The sequence below is a fragment of the Pseudorca crassidens genome, chromosome 10 (assembly GCF_039906515.1).
Source record: "Pseudorca crassidens isolate mPseCra1 chromosome 10, mPseCra1.hap1, whole genome shotgun sequence".
NCBI lineage: Eukaryota > Metazoa > Chordata > Mammalia > Artiodactyla > Delphinidae > Pseudorca > Pseudorca crassidens.
This window is the reverse complement of record NC_090305.1, coordinates 66,570,319-66,593,368: the sequence shown is the minus strand read 5'-3', so window position 1 is coordinate 66,593,368 and position 23,050 is coordinate 66,570,319. Positions and strand designations below refer to the sequence as shown.

At 43.6% G+C, this 23,050-nt stretch overlaps 1 pseudogene; it reads right to left on the bottom strand.

Moving 5' to 3' along the window:
• Positions 1–20,121: 20,121 nt before the first annotated feature.
• On the bottom strand, positions 20,122–21,351 carry LOC137232357 (dehydrodolichyl diphosphate synthase complex subunit NUS1 pseudogene; annotated as a pseudogene).
• Between the last annotated feature and the right edge of the window lie 1,699 nt (positions 21,352–23,050).

Below are 23,050 nucleotides of genomic sequence, written 5' to 3'. Positions count from 1 at the left end.
TTTAGATATTGCAAATATTACCTCCTAATCTGTCATCTGACGGTTAACTTTGTTCCTGGGGTCAAAAATCCTTGATTTTGATGTAATCAAGTTAATCAGTTTAATGCTTTATGGATTGTGGTTTGAGGTTTTGTTTAAAGAGTCCTTTCCCACCCCATGCCACATGGTTGGCTGTTAACTTTATGGTTTTACCTTTCACGTTTAGGTCTTCAAGTACTACTAGAGAGGAATCCAGTTTTGTTTTTCTTATTTCTTTTATAGTGAGCGAGTTTTCCCAGCACCATCTACTCAACAATCCATCCTTTACTCACTGATTGTGGTGGCTCCTTTATTTACATTAAGTTCCTGTATTCTCTGAAACAATCTCAAGCTCTCTATTCCTTTTTTTTTTGGTCCACTTGTCTGTCCTTGTCAATACCACACTGTTTTTGTCACTATGGCTTTGATGTGTGCCTTAATATCTGCTAGGACCAGTGTCCCTTTGCTTTGTCAAAGATGGAACTATTTATGGACCTTTGTTTTTCTATTTCAATTTTAGAGTAAGTTTATCAAATTTCTTAAAAATTCTAACTGGGTAAGTGACTTTATAGATTAATTTTAGGAAAAATTACACCTGAAATATTTAGTTATTCTATTTAAAAGCAATAGATCTTTCTCCATTTATGCTAGTCATTTTCAGTGTCCTTCATTAGAGTTTAAAATGTATTACTGCAAAAATCTTGCTTAGTGTTGGATACTTTAATTCCAGGGTATTTTATAATTTTTAGCTATAAACTGTATCTTATTTTGAATATAGTTGTGCTATACTCAGGTTGGTTGGCATAGAGAAATGTTATTGATTTCAAAAGTCAGTTACTGAAGTATTACATACATACACCAAAAAAGTGCACAAATTTTGTGTCCAGCTCAAGAAATTATCACACAGTGAACGCACCTGTGCAGTCTCCACCGAGGTCAGAAAGTAGAGCAGTACCAGCACCCAGAAGCTCTCTTATGTCCTCCCAGTTACTTCCTTTGTCCTCCTCCCACAAAGTATCATTATTCCTGGCTTCAGAAAGTATAAATTTTTGGCCTGTTTCTTAATGTTATATGATGTTTGCTGTAGGTTTGTGGCATATAACTTGTATAAATAAGTATTTTCTTTCTGTTCCCAGTTTACTAAGAGTGTTCTGTTTTTTAGTCGTAAATCTGTGTTGATTTTTTCAAATACCTTTTTCTGTGTCTATTGAGAAAAGCACAGTTCTTTTAGAGAAAAATAACTGTTTATGTGGGGAATACACAGAGACTGCTTCCATTGTGGGACCACCCTTGTACCCCAGGACAATCTCTACATGATCATGGTGCATAATTTTAAAAAATATAATATTGGCTAATATTTTATTTACAATTTCTGCATCTGTGTCCATATTCATGCAGTCATACAACTTGATTGTTGGAACTACTTGCAAACTGATAGTGTGTCAGCTGTTACACAGAGTGGGAGGCCTCTGTTGGCTCCATGCTGGGACTTTTTCTTGAACGGTCTGTGAAGACTTCTGACCTAGAAGTCTGGAGCTTTTCTTGACTCTGAGTAGTGTGGGGACAGAGGCCTTTTGCATCTAAGAGATGCAGAAAGCTTTATAGCCTTTCAGGAACGTGGCCTAGGGACTTACCCTGACACAAGAAAATACATTTCCTGTCCTGGGGCTCCTTCTATGCTTCTCCCTTGTTTTGAGGTTCTGTGCTGCTTGCTCCCTGTGTGTCTCAGTATCTCTCTCCTCCTTCTGTCATGTCTCTGTGTTTCTGTCTTGATGCTTTTTATCTCTGTCATTGTCACTTTCTGTCAGCTCAGTGCCTTTGGGCAGGCCACTGCTCTTCTCTCACCTTCGGTCTCCCCTTCTTTGAAATGGAAGCAAGCCCCCGAGTTTACAGCCTCATGCAAATTACCCTGGAGGGCATCTTGGTCACAGTCATTCTTATCCTCCTCTATGCGGCCACTGTATCTCCCTGTCACGCTTGTTCCTGAAGCTTGTGGCAAACCCTGGTGGCCGAAGAATTTGGACACGCCATTGGCCCTGGGAGGTGAGCCTCCGAGTGGAAAATGAGCATGTGTGTGGAGGAGCCCTCATTGATCTCGACTGGGTAGTGACTGCTGCCCACTGCATCCAAGGGTGAGTGTGGCCCACGGAGACCCAGGGCTGCAGCGGGCCCAGCCTAGACTCCTCATTTCCTCTATGAAACAACGTGGCAGTGGGGGACGTGGGGCGGAGTGGGAAGGGATGTCCAGAACAGGGAAGAGTCATGCTCATGATCTCACAGAGGCCGGGGACTGAGCTTGGGCAGGAGCCCCAAGCAACAAAGACTATATCCTAACCAGGGCAACCGCATGCACCCCGTATACACCCCACCCCTCACACACATTAGAACACGCGTGCATGCTAATAGCTGCACACTCAAATCCACAGCACATAGACCAGGCCACTTGAATCAGCTTGACTGATGAATGAGGAGGCAGTCATATCTCGGACTCCAAGGGCCCCCTGGGTAGATGAGCAGGATGGAGTGAGCCGGGCAAATCAGGCAGGACTTCTGCTAAGGGGAGCGTCCTTGGCGGAGGTAGGAGCATAGTGTTGCTTGAGAACCTGACATCTACCAGGTGGGGCTCTGTGTCTCCTGTAGCACAAGAGTATTCAGTGATTCTCGGCACCTTCAAGCTGAAGCCCACGGACTCCACGAGGGCCCTCTTGATCCCTGTGAGGGACCTCATTACGCACCCCAAGTACTGGGGCCAGAACTTCATCGCGGGTGATGTTGCCCTCCTCCAGCTTCACACTCCTGTCGTCGTCAGCAAGTACGTGCAGCCCATCTGCCTCCCGGAGCCCAACTACAACCTGAAGGTTGGGACGCAGTGCTGGGTGACTGGCTGGGGCCAGGTTAAACAGTGCTTCTCAGGTGAGGAGGATGGGGTCGGGGTGACATGTGGTACCCCAGAGGGTACACTCCTTTCCTCTGGGGCCTCTCCTGATGAGCCCCCTCATGGTGCCTCTCAGGAAGCTTGTGGCTGTTACCTCTGGCCCCTGGTTCTTTGGATGTGTTAGGATTGCTCCTCACATGGGAACTGTTGCCATGGTTTACACCATTGCATGTGCTATGGACACTTCATTTAGTCCTAGGAAAACCTGATCATTTGCCTCTTACGGAAGCTCAGAGTCAGGGATTCATAAATTCACTCACTCACTGATTTGTTCATCTGAGAAACTTCGATGTTCAGGCATCTGCCACATGCCAAACCCTTGTCACTGGTAATGCATGCCCTGCCTCTAGGGAACTCATAACTGAGTATGGGTGGAAGCACAGATTAACAAGGAAAGAGGCAAAGACTTTGTCAGGTGATCTTGAGAGCAAGTCGGGAGGGATCTGGAATGAGCTCTGGCAGAGAGTCTGCCTGAGATGCCTGAAGGAAGAGTGAATGTCAATCAGGTGGCAGAGGGCACAGCCAGTATAGAGTTCAGAGGCTGGAGAGAAGCAGCATGGGGGTGGGCTCTCAATTTCTGAGTGGTTGCATTGAAACTTGGATTGTAGCCTGCTTGGTTCAGGAGCAAAAGATTCCCAGAGAAAGGGATCCTGAAATAGAGCCTTAGAGGGCAAGGTGCTTGCCCAACATGGTCCACACCACAGGGGGAAGGGCCAAGTGAAGGAGGGCATGGAGGTGTGAAGGGGTGTGGCTGAGTCCTGAGGATGGAGGTGACAAGACCCTGGGAATAGGCAGGGCTGAGTAGAGTGAGGAGTCAGTTCTCACCCCACTGGACTCCTCCACAGCCAACTCCACACTGACCCCAGCGTTGCGGGAGGCCGAGGTGTTTATCATGGACAACAAGATTTGTGACCGGATTTACCGCAAGAAGTCCCTCATCCCCCGCGTTGTCCCCCTTGTCCTGGGGGACATGATCTGTGCCACCAATTATGGAGAAAACTTGTGCTATGTGAGTTTCTGGGAGGTTCTGGCAGCTCTCCTTCGGTTGGGATGACCCCAGGTGGGGGCATTTCCCCAGGGGGAGGTTTGCTTGGCCTCCCTCTTTGTCATCATCATCAGGTAGTGCTCTGCTCCCATCTGCCTTCCCCGTGACTTTGATTTTGCCTGATATTCTGGGATGGGATCCCCAACTGAGGAGTGAAGGAGGACTCCAGGTAGTGAGATCCTCAAGGAATGAAAGAAGCTTCCAAGCAGAACTCAGAGGGTGGGCATTCTGGGTCCCCCAATCCCTTGGGTCCCAGCTGGGTCCAGAGCCTCCATCACTCCTCTCTCTTTGCCTAGGGGGGACCCTGGGGGTCCGTTGGCTTGTGAAGTCGAGGATAGATGGATTCTTGCTGGGGTGTTGTCCTGGGAAAAGGCCTGAGCCCAAGTACATAATCCAGGAGTGTACACCCGTATCACCAAATACAGCAAATGGATCAAGAAGCAAATAAGCAATGGGGTTCTCTCAGTCCTCTGCACCTCCTCCTGGCTCCTACTCCTGTCCTGGCTGCTGCAGCCCCAGATGGCCCCTGATCTCCCTTCTCCTTTCTTCTCTGTGCTTTGCCTTTGCCAAATGGGGCCAGATCAAGGTTAGATCAAGGTCATGGGTCTGTAATCAACAAAGATCAAGGTGGGAAAAGAGTGGCCCCTGGGAGACTGGGTCCTGCTTTGACCTCCTAGTGGGGAGGATGTGGTGGATGACTAGGCTTTGAGTGACCAGGAGAAGGAAATTGTGGCCTAGAAGGGCTTTGGAATTGGGGACCAGGATAGCAGGGATTATATCTGTGCAAACATGAGCTGGCTCTGTTCTCTTTTCTGGGTGGCCCCCGGGTGTTGGGGGTTGGTGCGTGGGTAAGGCCTCCTGGAATTAATTCTGCCAGCAGGCTCTTCAGAGTGGGGACTGATGGTTTTTGCTATATCACTTGTGCTGGGGCTTTGGGAAAGGGCCTGGGCCTGAGGCATCAGTTTCCTCAACTGGAAATTGGGCATGCTGTAAGAGAGCAGTTGAGACATGCACTGTAGGTGACAGTAGGAAGGACCCACATATCGTGCTCCAAAATCAGCTTTCTTTTTTTTTTAAAAATGGCATTAAAAAAAAAAAAACTGATTATAAAAGTTCCCCTCCTACATTTTTTTTTTTTTTTTTTTTTTTGCGGTACATGGGCCTCTCACTGTTGTGGCCTCTCCCGTCGCGGAGCACAGGCTCCGGACGCACAGGCTCAGCGGCCATGGCTCACGGGCCCAGCCGCTCCGTGGCATATGGGATCTTCCCGGACCGGGGCACGAACCCGTGTCCCCTGCATCGGCAGGCGGACTCTCAACCACTGCACCACCAGGGAAGCCCCCCCCTACATTTTTTAAAAATTAAAAACAATTAAAAGCGATGTCTGAATTTTTGTTGTGATTTACCAAAAAAATTCAGAAATACATGTAAAGATTCTCCCTTGCTCATTCACCCCCACCACCAATGCTGCTCCCCTCCCCAGAAGTAATCATTGTTGGCATCCTTAAATAAAATATCTTTATGGTTTTTTAAATAAATAGAATCTTATATATGTATTATTAATAACCTACATTAAAAAGAACTATATGCCTTGAAAACCTATGTCAGTACCTAGAGCTATTCATAATTTTACATTATTGCATGTGTACCGGGTGGATGTAATGTATGTTATTTAACCAGCACCAGGTTTTAGGCTGTTTCTGACTTGTCAGCATTGTGACAGTGCTGCCATGAGCATATTCCTGCGTGCTCGGGGGTGGGGTGGGGGAGAGCACAGTCTGAAGCATTTCTGCAGCGGTCTTCCTAGGAGTGGATTCAGGGGAGGACCATCAGAGTAGACACAAATTTAGTAATTTTGGATGAATATAATTTACTCCTCCCAAAAGCTGAACCAGTATACATTCACACCTACCGTATACAAGAATGAACGCTTCTCCTTTTTGCTAAAAATGGGTATTATTAATCTTCAAAAATTTTGCCCATCCAGTGGTAGAAAGTTATATCATTGCTGTTTTAATTTGCATTTTCTTGATTGGAAAAATGTCTTTTCATGTGTTTATTGGAAAAAAGGTTTACCTTTTCACTAGTAAATCCTCCGTTCATATGTATGCTTATTTTAGAAATTAGGTTGTTTATCTTTTTCTCATGGAAGGTCTTTATCTTTTCTGAATATTAAGCTTTTGTCAATTATTTTACAAATATTTTCTCCAGTTGTTGTCACTTATCTTTTACAAATATGTGGAATATATGGGTAATTTTCCTGTAAAGACTTTAAAAATTATTATTGAATGAAGTCAGTCAGTGTTTACTTTCTTTATGGATTTTGTGGCTTGCTTAACTTGGCCTTCTCCATCTCCAGATTATAAAACTATCTTCACATATTTCTTTTAATATTTTGATAAATTTATTTTTTATGTGTAACTGTAATCCTTTTGAAATTTCTGTTATATATAGTGTGAGTCAGGCGCTAACTCTGTTTTCAACTGGAGAACCAACTTGGTTGACATTTCTTATAGAGTCCATCCTTTCCTGCTGATTTGAATGTCCACATTTATAATAATGAAATCCTAATATATTTGTGGGTGTGGTTTTGAAACCTTTATTATTTCCCACTAATCTGTTTGTCTGTCCCTGGGCTAGTGCTGTACTGTTTCAATCAGCTTCATGTTATGTTTTGTTAAATGGTAGCAAAAGCTCTCCTCTTCTTTAAAAAAAAAAAATTGCCTAATCTACAAAGTTTGCCTTCCATATAAACTTTAGAATCAGTTTGTCGGTTTTCATTAAAAATGTTATTGGTATTTTAACTGAAATTAAATACACAGAATAATTTGGGGAGAACCGTCATTTTTACAGTGTTGAGTTCCTAACCAGGAATATGGTATATGTCTATTCATTCAGCTCTTCTATTCATGGATGTCTGGAAAACCATTGAGTTTGTTTCTAAGTAGTTTACAGATTTTGATTATGTCTGTTATTGGTGGTATCTTTTCCCATTACACTTTTTCTAATTCTGCATATTAGGTATTTTAAAGCTGTTGATGGATTTAAAAAAAAAACAGTGATCTTGATTCCTGGTCATCTTGCAAAACTGTGTATTAAATTCAGTAGTTTTTCAGTTGATTCTCTTGGCTTATTTTGGGGTAATCACATCACCTAAAATGGTGACAGCTCCCTTTTGTCCTTTTTGAAAGTCACACCATTTATTTCTTTTGCTATCTCATTGCTGGAGACTCCAGCACAATATGAAATAGTAGCAATAATGGTGAGGGTACATGTACTGACCCTGACTTCATTCTTTCGTTCATTCCCCAGATACTTGGAATTTCCTCTGTGTCAGGCACTGTTTTGGGCCCAGGTGACACAGTTGTGAACTGTTAAGATGATTATTCTTATTTAATTTGTTTACTTAGTGAAACACATGACTAGATCTCCGGTAGATTTCTTAGGTAAATCCTGTAATACACTCTGGATTAAATTTCTTCCGTTTTGTTTAGAATTTTTGTTCCAATATTGGATTGGCCTACAATTTTCCTTTCTGTTCCACCCTTGGTGCCATTGCTATGCTAGCATCTTAAAACATGTTGAGGAGCTTTCTAGTCTTTTCCTGTGCCTTAGAGCAGTTTATATAACACCAGCATTATCTGTTCCTTACGTTTGGTAGATTGTGCACATAAAACTTATTGGGCCTGATGCCTTTTTTAGGGGACAAATCTTTGACTATTTAAAAAAAAAACTTTCATAGTTATTGGCTTAGTTGGGTTTCCCACCTCTTTTTGCATTAATTTTAGTAAAATAAATCAATTTAGCTTAGATTTTAAAATTTTTAACTGATACGTAAAATTTGAACCTATGGCTCCTTTCCTATTTTTAATATTATTTACATGTGTACTCTTTCACGTTTCCTAATTATTAAAGATTAAAATTGCCAAATTTTTGTCTATTTCATAGGTATTTTCCAAAAAAACACCTGATGTACTGTTATTGGTTAGCTTTATGGTATCCATCCTTCCCTCATATTACTACAGGTCCTAGTCATTAGTCCACACTGTCTGCCATGTTGCTCATCATCTTCAGGAAGAAGCTGTCACACTCCCAGCTCCCAAGTGGGTGGCTCATTGGCTTGATCTAATTAGCATAGTCCAGTGCCCGGCCACCTGACCCCAGTTAGGTTATCCCAATAAGCATAAGGTATGGTTAGAGGAGAGAAATGCATACTGTCTCTCTTTTTTTTAAATTTTTATTTATTTATTTATTTTTGGCTGCGTTTGGTCCTCGTTGCACGAGGGCTTTCTCTAGTTGTGGTGAGCGGGGGCTACTCTTCCTTGTGGTGTGCGGGCTTCTCATTGCGGTGGCTTCTCTTGTTGCAGAGCGTGAACTCTAGGCATACAGGCTCAGTAGCTGTGGCACACGGGCTTAGTTGCTCCGCGGCATGTGGGAATCTTCCTGGACCAGGGCTCGAACCCGTGTCCCCTGCATTGGCAGGCGGATTCTTAACCACTGCACCACCAGGGAAGTCCCCATACTGTCTCTCTTAATGTGGATGAGGAGGCAGAAGGATGCTGGCAACCATTTTTCAATAAGGGGATCAACTCAGAATGAAGCCACCATCACTGAAGAGAGGAGACAGAAATTTTAAGCCTGTTTGAGTGGAAGTTTCTCTTACTTGTCAACTCCTAAATGGTACAAACTACCTTTTGATTTTAGTGATCAAATATGCTTCTTTTTGTTTATTTTATTTCATGAAAGTTCTTTTAGCTTTAGTAATTCAATCTTCTCCTTTGGGGAGATTTACTTTATTGTTCTTTTTCTAACTTCTTGAGTAGTATGCTTAGTTCATTATTATAGACTTTTTTCATTTCTAATATTTTCACTAATTCCATAAAATTTCCTGTGAGTCTCACTTTGGCCGTATTTCACAGGATTTTATATGTACTGACCTCATTGCCATTCATTCTATATTGTTTTTTATTTCACACTGTATTTCTTACTTAACCCAAGAGTACTATATGGGTGTTATTTAATCTTCTGACGGATAGTTTGGGGGAGGGACAGGGGCTTCTCCTTTTTCTCTATTAAAAATTATATCAATATGGATTTAATTATTTCCACATTCTGGAATGTGTTGAGGTTTTCTTTGTGCCTAGTATTTGGTCAGTTTTATTGAATATTTCATGTGCGTTTGAAGTAAAAGTGTGTGTTTTGAAACAGAGTTCTAGCTAGAACTGACTGGATCAGGCTTGTTGATTGTGTTATTCAAATCCTCTAACACTTCAAATATTTTATATCTATAAATCTGTTGATTCCTGAGCGGTTTATCATGAGAATTCAGAGTTTGTCTATTTCTTCCTGCAGTTCTAACAATTCTTGCTTCATGTTTGAAAGCTGTGTTGTTAGGAGTGCAAGGTTCATGCCTGCTGTACCATCTTGATGGGTTATACCCTATCAGTGTAAAATATGCCCGTTGTCCTATTTAATATTATTTCTTTTTACAAAGATCCAGATCGTAGAGTTCATTCCTAACTCTGCTGTAATAATTGGTTAGGGTATAATTTTATATTTTGTACATGTTTCTTACAGATTTTCCTTGGGGTTATTTTGTACCTTTTACAGTTTCTTGCTTTGAACATTTAATTCATTTATTTTCATTCTTTGTTATTCGATAATAAATACCTTTAAGGTTATAGATTTGCCTTGACCACACTCAAAAAGTTTTTTTAATGCATTGCTCTAATTATTAGTATTTTCTAAATAGTTTACAGAATGTTTTTATTTCCTTGAAATAAGTTAACCAACTTTATTTTTAAAATTTTCAAGTCATTTGTTTTATTTCACTTACTCATTCTTATTAAATCTTTGTTTCATTGCATCATCGTAAAATATGTGGCCTAAACTAGTTCCACTTATAGGGAAATTATTGTGGTTTTCTTAGTAGTCTAGTGTGCAGTTGATTTTTATAGATGTTCAATCCCTCAAAGATAGACAAAGCTGGAGAAGACTCTCCCACTGCAAGTGAAGTTTTTCCATTTCTCGTGTATCACTGTTTGATGTTGTTACTGATGACCAGCTTTAATGTTACATAGTCATTATAATTTTTATCTTTTTTCAACAGAAAGTAATTTTATTTTTCTGTTTAAAGCTTTTGTCCTGAATTACATCTCTAGAGATTAATATTGTCATTTCTATTTTTGCTTACATATACTTAACATATTTTTGCCCATCTTTTACTTTCAACTGCTTCATATCACTTTGTTTTAGGTGAGTCTCTATTGAGTAGCATGTGAGTAGATTTTTTTCTACCCAATATAAGAATCTCTGACTTGTAAAAGTAGAGGTTTTTCTTTGTATTCACGTTGGCAGTGATAACGGATATGCTTGGTCTTTATTCAATTATCTTGGTTTTATTGGTTCATCATTCCCCCCGCAAAACATTACTTTCCACAAAGGCAGAAGAGTAGAGAGAGTTTTGCTTCTCTGGATTTTCTTTCTTCTCTCTCTCCCTCCCTCTTTCTCTCTCTTTCCCCCAGAGGCAATCTGATTGTAGGAAATCTGATTTTCTACCATGTATCCCTAAAAATAGTTTGTGTTGCCTGTTTTTGAATTTCATGCAATATGTACCATTTGGTGTCTGAATTCTTTCACTCAGCAATATGTTTTATGAGATTCCCATGTCACTACATGTAGTGGTCTGTTCTCATTGCTCGAGTATTCCGTGCATTCATCCTGCCTTTGATGGCAGCTGGGTAGTTTCTAGTTGGGGCTCTACCCAACAGTGCTGCTGCCAACAGTCTCATGTGTCTTTCCTCCTGCATACATGTATGATGTTTCTAGGGCTCACAACCAGGAGTGGAACTGCAGGTTGTGAGGTAGGCACATTTTCTGCTTTGCTAAATGATTCCGAAGTTTTCCACAGTGCTGGCCCCAGTCCATCTCCTCTAGCAGCGTAATGAGCAGCAGTCTCATTACCCATGATCTTGACAACACTGGCAACGGTGCGGAGCAGGAGTGAGCCGTCCTCATGGACAGTCCCTCAGGGGATTCTTGGGGTGGGGACTTCAGTGGAGTGGTGGAGAGGGGTCCCAAAATGTCATTTATTCTGCTGATTCATGAAGACCCAGGCTTGCAAGCTGCTTCCTCTCAGGAATTCACCTCCCAGGCCCGAAACACCTAGCCTCTACCCATGAGCTGTTCTCTTAAAAATGCAAAGTGGGAAAAAGGAAAACTTCAGTTCCAGCTCAATCAGTCACAGCAAGGAACTAGCCGTCCCCCTCTCAGAGCCTCAGTTTCCATACCTCCAGGGGAGCCATGAGAAGGGCTTCATAAAGGAACTTGCACTGGGCACTGGGAGTGCCTCACAGGCCAGGCACTAGGCACTGTCACAAGCCAGATACCTGGCGCTATCACAGACTTAGGGTTAGGGATACAGGGGCCCCGTCAAGGCCAAGGCTGAGCCCAGGAGGCAGTGTCTCGGGCCAGACAGCACGTGCTGTCACAGGTTCAGGGCAAGGCATCAGCAGCACCATTCCAGAGAGGTGTCTGGCAGCAGCATCACATCATGGCTCTGGCAGGCCACATTGTCTACTTAGCCTCCTGCTGCTGCCCCAGCTGGGTGAGCCCCCAACCCTGGGGCGGAGGCTCACTCCCTGCTGCCCTGCATGAACAAACCATGAGTTCTAGAATTCTCACACAATAGAGATGCCCTGCCCCACCCTGCCTCCAAGTCCCATAACGAGGACCAGTGAGGGCCGTGCAGTTGCTTGCCGTGGCATGTGGGCAGGGAGATCTTCAGGGCCTCGCATCTCCATTTCCTTCTGCCAGGGCTGAGAATAATCTCTATGTTCAAGGTAGGGCTTTGGGAGCATGGGAGAGAGGCAGGAGGGCTTTGTTTGCCTGGGTGCCTATGTCCACTGTCCTCATGCCTGCATGGCCTCCATTTGTTCCTGATGGGCATCTCGTCATCAGACTGCATGGTGTGCCAAACCTGGGGACCCAGACAGTGTCGAGGCAGTTCCTGTTTGCCAGTGACCATGAACATGAGGAAAGAGCCTTATTAAAAATGGAAACAAAGTAATATCCATGGAACGGATTTAGGAGGCACAATCTCAGAGAACTGGGACTTGTGATGAGGACGATGTGATATGTGGGTGACTGCTCATCCCACATAAGGTATCATTCACATGGCTTATATCTCAACACCCCCTGAAGTGGGCTTTACCAATATCCACATTTCACAATAGGAACCTGAGGCCCAGAGAACTAAGTGCTTGTGGTGCCAGTATTCAGTACCAGTTTTCAGCAGACTCTTTGGGGGTAAAAAGTGTGGGACCCCATGTGACAAGGTCTCTGGGCTCCCACCCTAACTGACCACATGTAATCTTGTGGTGGCAGCCCTGATTCAGGTCACCTGCCAGCTGTCCATTCTGCCCCTTGGCAGAAAATTTGCTGGCGTGGCATCTGTTAGTAGGGATGTGTTCCCCACCTTAGGGAATTTGTCCTTTTCCTTCACTGTGTGACTCCCCTTCCTTGAGTGAGTGAGTGAGTGAATGAGTGCTCTCCTACTCTGTGCTGTCCTCAGGTATCTGTGACGTCTGGGGGTGGTGAGGATGTGCACTGCTCCTTGTAGCTAACTGCTGTGCCTGTGATGATGTGGGGGTGAGGGTCTGGGACCTTGTAGGGACAGAGGTCATGAGCCAAGACACACATTCCCATTGCCACCTGTGAGTGCACGGGGTGACATCGGAATACAGCTTGTGAGTGGGAGCGCTTGGACTCGAACTCCAAGAAGGGGTAGAGGTGGTCCGCAGTGGAATCTGTTTGAGCCACTGAGTGTCCCCCATATATGGAATGGTATTACTGTGTCTATGACAAGATTGATCCGCAACACCTCATGCCCCCAAATTAATCCATCATGGCTCCCTCCAGATTCAGCTGCTGTTCTTGGTGCTGGCATCTCCAGGCTGAATCCTGCACATCTTGTATAAGGTTTGGGGGAAGGAGATCAGAGTCAGCGTTGTCCTGGACGTGAGTTGTGAGGAGTACTGTTCTCTGAAACTGAGGAACCCACTGAGGGTGTGGAGCACAGAAGCAAAGCCCAACCCTACCTCTTAGAGCTGTCACTTTTTTTAAATTTAATTTAATTTAATTAATTTATTTATTTTTGGCTGTGTTGGGTCTTCGTTTCTGTGCGAGGGCTTTCTCTAGTTGCGGCAAGCGGGGGCCACTCTTCATCACGGTGCGTGGGCCTCTCACTATTGCGGCCTCTCTTGTTGCGGAGCACAGCTTCCAGACGCCCAGGCCCAGTAGTTGTGGCTCATGGGCCAAGTTGCTCCGCGGCATGTGGGATCTTCCCAGACCAGGGCTCGAACCCATGTCCCCTGCATTAGCAGGCAGATTCTCAACCACTGCGCCACCAGGGAAGCCCAGAGCTGTCACTTTTTAAGTAGCAAAGTTCATTCTGTGGGACCCTGGGTCTCCAGGGCCTAAGCTTTGTGAGAGAGACAAGGGCAAGGCTTTGGAAGCCCTCTCTTTCCTACCAAAGTCTCCATTGGAGCAGGCTGTAATCTGAAACAAGGTAGCCATAAACCCACCACAGTATATGAGAAGGGCTGGAAATGTGGCTCCCCCTTGGGGGAGACAGAATATAAGACAGCAAGCCATTGGACAGAAACATGGGCAAGAATGGAGCAATGAGAGGGCAAGGCAGACGAAACTCCATGGAGATGTTGGGGCTTGTGCAGGTACCTGTGGATCCCTGGGGGGAGCAGCCATGGGAGTGTGTGGCAAGGGGACCAGCCATCCATATCTGATAGCAGTACCAGGAGCCCTGGGACATGGTGGAACAAGACCAAACATCAATGGTTTGGGACCCTCTGAGGGACTGCTATGAGGCAGAGCCCAGTAGATGTTTCTGCTAATGTGTATGAGTTGCAATAGATTATTAGCCTGGTCTGTTGATTGTTGTACCCTCTCCACCACCACCACGGAACGCGCCCCTGCTGCCCCCCTTTGCCCCCCGCCCCGTTCCCAGGCAAGGACGAGCCTTGCTTGCTGCTGCTGAGTCCCTGAAGCTCTGGTTGGCACTGCACACTGAACTGCTGAAGGGAACACTTTCTGGAACTACGTCTGCTTGAGACAGTGTAAATACATGTCCAACTTTGCCTGTATGAGGAGGTCCATAACCGCCTGTGACAGCTTCTTGGGCAGCCCAAACTTTACAGCAGGCTATACATAAGGAACCTTTTAATTTGTCTTTAGTCTTGGTCTCCAACCTTTGCTGTAGAATTTCTCCCTTTCCTGTCCTCAGTGATATTCAGTTATTAAATACCAGTCCAAGGTGGTCCAGTTCAGAATCTCAATCTCCTATCCATTTCAATGCAGCCCCCACTGCTCCCATTCCTGCTGTTGGAGCCAGTGAGGGGCAAGGAGGAAATTGATAAGCATCTCTAACCATTTCCTGGTATGGTCGCAGAGAGCGCACCTCCAGGGCTGGTGGTCTATGGAGGCATGCCCTGGAGTTGTACAATGTGACATCACTGTCCATTGCTTTCTGGCTACAACTGACTAGCAGCCCTGCTCATTGTGCCCCATCACTTAGCGCTTACTGACACTCACCCCTCTGATGATTCTCTCTTCTCCTTCACTTGTGTAAACAAGGGAGAAGGGATGAATCCTGGGCTGACGGATTGTAAGAAGCCCTGGAGGGGTTGTCTGGTCCCCGTTGTTTGGAGGCTGTCTTTATAACATGGGGCTCCTGCTGCCTCTGGGCCTTTGGTTGCCACTTTGGGGGTGGTGAGAAAAGCCCCTCCCCGCATGTGCATGTGGCAGTGGCTGCTTGTGACGGCTGGAAGTCTGAGGGCTGCCCTTTGCTGCCCGAGAGTCTGCATGGGGCTGTCATGGCCCCCTCTCTACCTTTTTTCTAAGGGTCCTGGTTCCAGGCCTGTGGTCAGACTAACATCTCCTGCAAGAATGTGAAGGGGAAGCTAGTAGAGGCGGGCAAATGGCCATGGCAGGTGAGCATCCTATTCTTGGGCGCGAACAACTGCAGTGGCTCCCTCATCCACCACCAGTGGGTCCTTACAGCTGTGCACTGCTTTCAGAGTTCAGTCAGGGTGGCCCTCCAGTCTCAGGGGCTTTGCTTTCTGGCCTAGGAGGCCCTGCTGAATCTGGGAATCCGGGAGTAGGGGCCTGGCTGGGTAGCCCTGTGCTCAGCCTGTGTCTCTCCAACCATTCCATGTTTGACCTCACTGCTGGTGATCTGCCTCCTACCCGTGACCCTGCAGATCCAAGGACCCCAGATCATACTCCGTGAAGATGGGAATTCAATGCCTCTCAGAAAATGGCACCGAACTCTCAGTCACTCGCATCGTGATTCATGAGGATTTCACCAGCCTCATGTCCCAGGATATTGCCCTCCTGAAGCTCAGGGACTCTGTCTCCTGGTCCCCCCTCATCCAGCCTGTCTACCTAACCCTAAACTCAAGCCATCTCTTGGATCCATGTGCTGGATGATCGGGTGGGGACAAACATATACTCAAGGTAAGTGAAGGCAGGCCAAGGTCCCAAGACACCTGCCTCTTCAGAACATAACTCCACCACGGGCTCCTCCATCCATTCCTTTATTCACTCATTCATTCCGTCAGCAAATATTTCCTGAGCACCTACACGTGCTGCAAGTTGCCCTGAACTCTGTTGATAGGAGGATATACACAGTGCCCTGGTGTAAAAGACACTCATGGCGTGTATGGACCTCAGTTCCCAAAGTTAAGTTAACTCCAATGTCAAGCTCTCACCTTGCCGCCTGGAAGGAAATTAATCTTTGGCTATTAATGGGATTTTTTGTCTGCAGGTGGCACAAGGACTGTGGTCTCAGGGGGGTACCTAGGCATTGGGTGGCCATTGTAAACACTTGTTACCTTGAACACCAATAATTCCTGTCCCTTGTTGGTGTCATTCTGAGGTCCTAGAATTGAGGAGCCTTTGTGGGGTCCTGCCCTCCAACGGGTGGCTCACTCTGGACTCTAGGGTCTTGCCACATTGGCAGGTAGCCATGGAGCAGTGCCCAACCATTCACCCTCATGGAATGTGAATTACTGGGGTAATCTCTCCTTGGCTTCATTCAGTGCTTGGATGTTGGTCTGAGCCCCTCGGGAGACTTTTTAATGAGCTCGGGCTTTTTCAAAAGTCAGATTGTGGTTTGGGGCCTTTATACATCACTATCCCAGGAAATGACCCTGCCTCCCACATTACGAATCTGGATAGCTCCAAGAGGGAGATGTGCCAAAGAGCTGAAGGGATGACGAGGCAGGATCTCTCTCTCTTCAGAGACCCCACAGCCCTCCTACAGTCTTCAGGAGGTGGCTGTCAAGATTGTAAACAACAAGATCTGCAATCAACAAACAGTACAAGTTCCTCTTCTTGAAGGGCCAGAAAAAGTTAATAGGGAATGACATGATTTGTGCCATCTTACAGTGGGGCATGGACACCTGTCAGGTGCACAGTGTCTAGACCCGGGCGAGAAGACGACTTTCAGTGGTCATGCATTCCTTTCCACATGGCACTGGGAGACCTTATGAAAATCTCCTTTCCCTGGGCTTCAGTTTCCCAATGTGTAAAATAAGGGTGAAAATACTTTTCACTCCTCTCCACAATTATGGTTAATAATGGCAGTACTTCTCAGGTTATTTGAGCACTTCTGAACATCAGTCACATGCCCAGATCTGGGCCAGATGCTGGTGGAACGAGTTTAGCATAAATGGCATCATTCTGTAAGCAAGCTTCTGCTTCTTGCATCTTCTAGTCAACATTGTTTTTGAGATTTATCCATATTGATACATGCCTCTGTAATTCATTAATAGCTCTATCTACAATATTCTCTTTTGTGAATATTCCACAGTTTATTCATTCTCTGTTTATAAACATTGAGGTAGCTTCTAATTTTTTCATATCGCATACTCTGCTGCTCTGAATATTCTTACACACATCTCCCTATTTACATGTTCTAGAATTTCTCAGTATGGTGCATCCTGCAAGGAACTGATGGGTCATAGGCTGTGCATACTTTCATCTTTAATAGTCATTGCCAAATTGTTTTCCAAAGTGATTGTATTAATCTATATTCTTTTTTTTTTTTTTTTGCGGTGTGCGGGCCTCTCACTGTTGTGGCCTCTCCCGTTGCAGAGCACAGGCTCCGGATGCGCAGGCCCAGCAGCCATGGCTCACGGGCCCAGCCACTCCGCGGCATGTAGGATCTTCCCGGACCGGGGCACGAACCCATGTCCCCTGCATCGGCAGGCGGACTCCCAACCACTGCGCCACCAGGGAAGCCCCTAATCTATATTCTTACAGCAGTGTTTGAGAATTCCATTGTTCCATATCCTTGTCAACTTTTGGTATTGGTCAGACTGTAAAATGTTTTCCATTCTGAGGATGAGAACTAGAGAAATAGTATCCTTTTGCGGTTGCATGTACCTGTCCCAGTTACTAATGCAACTGTGCATCCTTTCATATGTTTATTCACCATTTATAATTCTTTTTCTGTGAATCACTTGTTCAGATAGTTTACACATTTTTCTGTTGTTTGCCATTTTCTTTTTATTGTATTTTTATGTTTGGGATACTGATTTTGTGTTCATTGTGTATATTGCAAATATTTTCTTTCTTTTTGATCTTGTATATACTCTCCTTTGCTCAACAGCAATTTAGATTTTTTAAAACAAATTTTTATTGGAGTATAGTTGACATAATGTTGTGATAGCAATTTAGATTTTATTTCAATCAAACATATCTTCTTTTTTCCTTTTTGGTTTATGCTTATTTAAGAAATCCTTCATTTTCCTGAGGTTATAAGGACATTTTCCTATGTTTTCTTTTTCCTAAAAGTTTGGGAATTTTGGTTTCCACATTTGGGTCTTGAATCCATGTGCATTCATTTTGTGAACGGTGTAATTTAGGGGTCTATTTTTATTTATTTTGTGTATGGACTACCAGTTGTCCCAGTGTCGTTCGCTGAAAAAACCCTTTCCTGTACTGGCTGTCACCACTTCTCTCATAAATCAAATTTCTGTATACACAGGGGATAATTTCTTGAGTTGGACACCTTCAAAAAATTTTTTTTCATTTTTAAGACAAGTATTTCTTGTGGTTTTTAAAATTGAAGTATAGTTGATTTATTGTGTTAGTTTCAGGTGTATAGCGTAGTCATTCAGTGTTTTTGCAGATTATATTCCATTATAGGTTATTACAGGATAATCAGTATAATTCTCTGTGCTCTACAATATATCCTTGTTGCCTATCTATTTTATATATATTGAATAGTAGTTTGTATCTGTCAATCCCATACCCCTAATTTGTCCCTCCCTGCTTCCCTCTTCCCTTTGGTAACCACAAGATTGTTTTCTATATCCGTGACTCTGTTTCTGTTTTGCGTATACATTCATTTGTATTATTTTTTAGATTCCACATATAAGTGATATCATGCAGTATTTGTCTTTATCTGACTTATTTCACTAAGCATAATATTCTCTAGGTTCATCCATGTTGCAGATGGCAGTATTTCATTCTTTTTATGACTGAGTTATATTCCATTGTTATATATATATATATCTCACATCTTCTTAAGCCAATTGTCTGTGGGTGGGCACTTGGGTTGCTTCCATGTCTTGGCTATTGTAAATAGGGCTGCTATGAATATTGGGGATGCATGTATATTTTTAAATTAGTGTTTTTGTTTTTTCCAAGTATATACCCAGGAGTGGAATTACTGGATTATATGGTAGCTCTACTTTTAGTTTCTTAAGGAACTTCCATACTATTTTCCATAATGGCTGCACCAATTTACATTCCGACCAACAGTGTACAAGGGTTCCCTTTTCTCTACATCCTCTCTAACATTTGTTATTCGTAGATTTTTTTTTTTAGTTTATAATCATTTTATTTCAACTGTTTTTTAAAATCATAAATGAGGTTTTGGAATCCAAAGTCAAAACATTTATTCTTCGTAGCCTCAGAATTTGGCAAGCAATTCCAGACCTTGCTTTCCAAATCCAGTCTTTGCTATTTTTCAGAGTCTGAGCCCTAGTTTTTAAACTACTCCATTCTAAACATACAATTTTGGATAACTATTGTGCACTTGTTAATAAGATTCTTCTGAAAACAGCCCATCAAATATAAAGAATAATGGTTTCTGTCTGAGTATCAGCAGTGAGGGAAGAAAAACTAAACACCTATCAAAAAATCATTTCTTCATTTAAAAAGTAACAGAACCAGTGCTGTTCTCTGCCATGAAAGAGAACATGCAAAATTAAATTACTTTGTAGACTTTGGTAATGTTTTATTACCTACACAGGCCTCAGTCTTACTTAAAGATCATATTTTTACGCAAAGTCACCGTCAGGATTTATTAAGTAAAAATCCTGGGTACTAACATGGTCCTAAATGTGCTATTCCAAAGAGGAACAGGTTACTTTTGAGGAAAAGAGCTGCCTCGGTAATTTCCCTCAAATGCTTATTTAAATAAACACAGTTAATGGAAATTTTTTAAACCAGCTTTGGGTACTATCTAGCCCACTGCCCACCAAACAGAAAAGGAGATCAAAACTTTCTTTCCTTATTCAGGAAAGTTTCACCTTTACTTTTAAGATTACAACCTTTTCACCTTTTATGACTGCCTCATACAATATTTAAATTTTTTTTAATTCTGCATTTCAATGTTGTAAGAGTTCTTTTTCAAGTGATCTTCACAACCCAGAACACAGACAACAGAGCGACATTTTCAAGTCACACTTTGACAATAACGAAGAGATGAAAATGGACGGATGTCTGAAAATATGTATTCCCTTTGCTCCAAAGGTGAGCAAACTTTTAACATGTGAACAACACAGAACTTCATTCCTCTGGAGATCCCTCAAACTCAGAATGCTTCCGTTTAATACATCAGTATACTTAAAAATTAAAGTTTGGTCACTTGGAAAGACTGAACAAAAGTTATTCCCCTCCCCCCCCAAACAACAACAAAACAGCTTTAATCACCCCTTTCTCTCCCCACAAAAAAGGGAAGTAGTTGGGGCTGAAGCGTGTAAATCTGAAATTTCAGCTCCTAAAACATCGCTGCTATTTGCTCAAAGGTGCAAGTCCACATATTTCCTCCTCCAATACTTCCCCCATTTATAAGTTTATTTCCACACACGCATGCACATGCACACACGCACACATACACACTCATAGATGTACTCTTACTCTCAAGTAAGACACTTTTTTGTGTTGATAAATTATGAGGATTATGAACTAGATGTGTACAGGGTTTCATAGGTGTTTTGTAAACATCAGAGTCACTTGAGTCCTTTTCTCCAAAAGCCTGAAATCAAATTACACAACCAGGGATCGCTACTTTCCCTGACGCTGTTCACAGGCTGCATATTGACAAAGGGCAGAGAAAAAGTCCTCATAACTGATGTTCAGGTGGGAAGGCAAAGAGACAATCTCAGTCAACCTGATGTGCCAGGGAAGAAAGCCTAGTGTGCTGTCCACAGGACCAAACTTCAATACTAAATCAGGATCAGGGAAACCATTTGAACTAAGTAAACTGTCTAACATATCTACATCCAAATCTGTGCATTTCTTTTGCTGCTGAGCTACTAACTGGCAGAAGTCTTGAGCAGCTCTCAATATCTACTATTCCATCTTCTGGGGACAGCACCTTCACTGCCGATTGGCAATTTAAAACTTGATCATCTTTGTCATTACTATTTGCAAACTCTGGTGAGTATTTGGAACAATCTAAGCCCAGGAGTTCCTGCTGTTGTTTTAAAATTTCATCCATCAATCTGGAATTATTTCTTTTGAGAATACCTTGGTGGTCGTAGAAGCTAATGTAAGAAACGCCCACGGCCATACACCACACCACGAGGCTTGCGATGTCCGAGAAGCTGGGCTCCTGCTCCTCCTCGGTGATCACCAGGCCCATGTGCACAGGCAGCTTCTCCAGGGAACTGCCGTCCGCGCGCCAGCGTAGCCGCGGGTGGTCGGCGGCCGGGGTCGGCCCCCCGCGTGGATGCCGGTGGTGACGGCGGTTCCTACCTTTCCTGCCGACAGCCAGGAGCTTGGGGAGCGTGAAGCCGAGCGGCGCTAGGACAGCGGCGGAGGCGGCCCGACGGCAGCGCCACCAGATCCAGTTCCAGGTGCCGGACCAAACACGGAGCCAGGAGGTGAGCATGCGGTGCAGGCAGAGCAGAGCGTGCAGCACCCGCCACACCAGCTTGTACACCCTCGTCATACTCTCGTGGCGCCCGGGCACCCTACTCTCTCCTACACCCGCAGCGCGACCGCTTCTCATCCGGCCCTGCAGCCGGCGCGGGCCATCTCTCCGCGTTCCCCCGCCCCCCGCACCCGAACCCCTTTCTACTGCCAACGCCTCACCTCGACCCCGCCGCCATCTATTCGTAGATTTTTTGATGATAGCCTTGCTGACAGGTGTGAGGTGATACCTCATTGTCGTTTTGATTTGTGTTTCTCTAATAATTAGCAATGTTGAACATCTCTTCGTGTGCCTGTCTTCTTTGGAAAAATGCCTAGTCAGGTCTTCTGCCCATTTTGATTGGATTATTTGTTTTTGTGATATTGAGTTGTATGAGCTCTTTGTATATTTTGGATATTAACCCTTTGTCAGTCACATTATTTGCAAATATTTTCTCCCATTCCATAGGTTGTCTTTTTGTTTTGTCAAGGTTTCCTTTGCTGTGTAAAAGTTTTTAAGTTTAATAAGGTTCCATTTGTTTATTTTTGCTTTTATTTCTTTTGCCTTAGGAGACTGATCCAAGAATAAAATTGCTCTGATTTATGTCAAAGAGTGTTTCACCTATGTTCTCTTCTAGGAGTTTTATGGTTTCATGTCTTACATTTAGGTCTTTAAATCATTTTGAATTTATTCTTATATATGATGTGAGGGAATGTTGTAACGTCATTGTTTTACATGTGGCTGTCAAGTTTTCTCAGTACCACTTGTTGAAGAGAATGTGTTTTCTCCATTGTATATTCTTGCCTCCTTTGTCATAGATTGACTGTAGGTTTGTGGGTTTCTCTCTGGGCTCTATTTCTGTTCCATTGATCTCTGTGTCCATTTTTGTGCCAATACCATGCTGTTTTGATTACTGTAGCTTTGTAGTATAGTCTGAAGTCTGGGAGAGTTATATCTCCAGTTTTGTTCTTTTTTCTCAGGATTGCTTTGGCAATTTGATATCTTTTGTGGTTCCATATAAGTTTTAGGATTATTTATCCTAGTTCTGTGAAAAATTTCCTGGGTTATTTTTTTGTTTGTTAGTTTGTTTTTTGCGGTATGCAGGCCTCTCACTGTTGTGGCCTCTCCCGTTGTGGAGCACAGGCTCCAGACGCACAGGCCCAGTGTCCATGGCTTACGGGCCTAGCCGCTCCGTGGCATGTGGGGTCTTCCCAGACCGAGGCACAAACCCGTGTCTCCTGCATCGGCAGGTGGACTCTCAACCACTGCACCACCAGAGAAGCCCTCCTGGGTATTTTTATAGGGAGTGCATTAAATCTGTAGATTGCTTTGAATAGTATGGCCATCTTAATAATATTAATTTTGAAATCTAATAACACAGGATATCTTTGCATTTCTTTCAGTCTTCTTCAGTTTCCTTCATTAATGTTTTATAGTTCTTAGTGTATAGGTCTTTCACCTCCTTGGTTAAGATTAACCCTAGTTTTTTTGTTTGTTTGTTTGTTTTTGACACTATTTTAAACAGGATTTTTAAAAACTTTCTCTTTCAGGTATTTCATTATTAGAGTATAAAAATGCAACAAATTTCTGTATATTCAACTTGTATCCTGCAAAGTTACTGAATTCATTTATTAGTTCTAATAGTTTTGGGTGGAAACTTTAGGGTTCTCTATATAGAGTATCATGTCATCTGCAAAGGTGACAGTTTTACCTCTCCCCTTTCAATTTGGATACCTTTTATTTATTTTCCTTGTCTGATTGCTGTGGCTAGGACTCCCAATACTATGTTAAATAGCAGTGACAAGAGTGGGTATCCTTGTCTTGT